The sequence below is a fragment of the Buceros rhinoceros genome, unplaced genomic scaffold (assembly GCF_000710305.1).
Source record: "Buceros rhinoceros silvestris isolate BGI_N320 unplaced genomic scaffold, ASM71030v1 scaffold35168, whole genome shotgun sequence".
Taxonomy (NCBI): Eukaryota; Metazoa; Chordata; class Aves; order Bucerotiformes; family Bucerotidae; genus Buceros; species Buceros rhinoceros.
Genome location: NW_010429223.1, coordinates 5,042 through 5,690, shown reverse-complemented (window position 1 = coordinate 5,690; position 649 = coordinate 5,042). Strand labels below are relative to the sequence as shown.

General features: G+C 48.1%; 1 protein-coding gene across 1 annotated transcript in view; it reads left to right on the top strand.

Annotated features, from left to right (window-relative positions):
* FBXO47 (F-box protein 47) overlaps positions 1–649 on the top strand; it is a gene marked incomplete at both ends in the record, with an annotated part of 8,096 nt that overhangs the window by 2,565 nt on the left and 4,882 nt on the right. The window lies entirely within an intron of this gene.

Sequence of the window (649 nt, the reverse complement as noted above, 5' to 3'; positions counted from 1 at the left end):
CGCTAAGTAAAGAGAGAGTCCGCTCAGAACCACAGTAAATGCAGGAAGCTCTGTATTTGGGGGAAAAAAGTTTGTTTTCTTTTTTTTTTCCCTCTAGAAAAATACTCGCTTTTCTGTGGATTTCCTGGTCAATCCACAGACGATATAAGTATATTTTATCCCAGTGAAGGTTTTTGAGGAGCAAGCTGAGAACCCATTTTCTATCAGGAGTGTGGAAAAGAGAGCTGCTTCCCCCTAATGAACTCCAGACTTTGACATCCTAAACACGGACCATCTCGGGCGCATGCAGGAAAATAGCTTCACCTCTCAGCTATGCTTTACATTAACACAGTTTGGAATGTTTTCTCTTTAGAGCATGCGGCTACCTTGAAACAATTCTGGAAGCTCGGCTTTCCATGATGTGAGGGGAAAACCAGCGTTCCCAGGGGGCCTGTTAGAAGAGGTGCAGCGAGTAACGTTTATTTCCACTATTTTTAACAGCTGTAATTCCACACCCAGCACAGTGAGTTTAAGAGGCTCCAGCCGCGGCTCGGGGAGATTTCAAGCAGCCCAATAATCAAGTTGTGGTGCAGGAAGCCGCCCTGCTCCCTGACACCAGCTCTCTAGCAAAGCCGTCCCCGCCACGGCTCCTGCCGCGCTCGTCACCGGC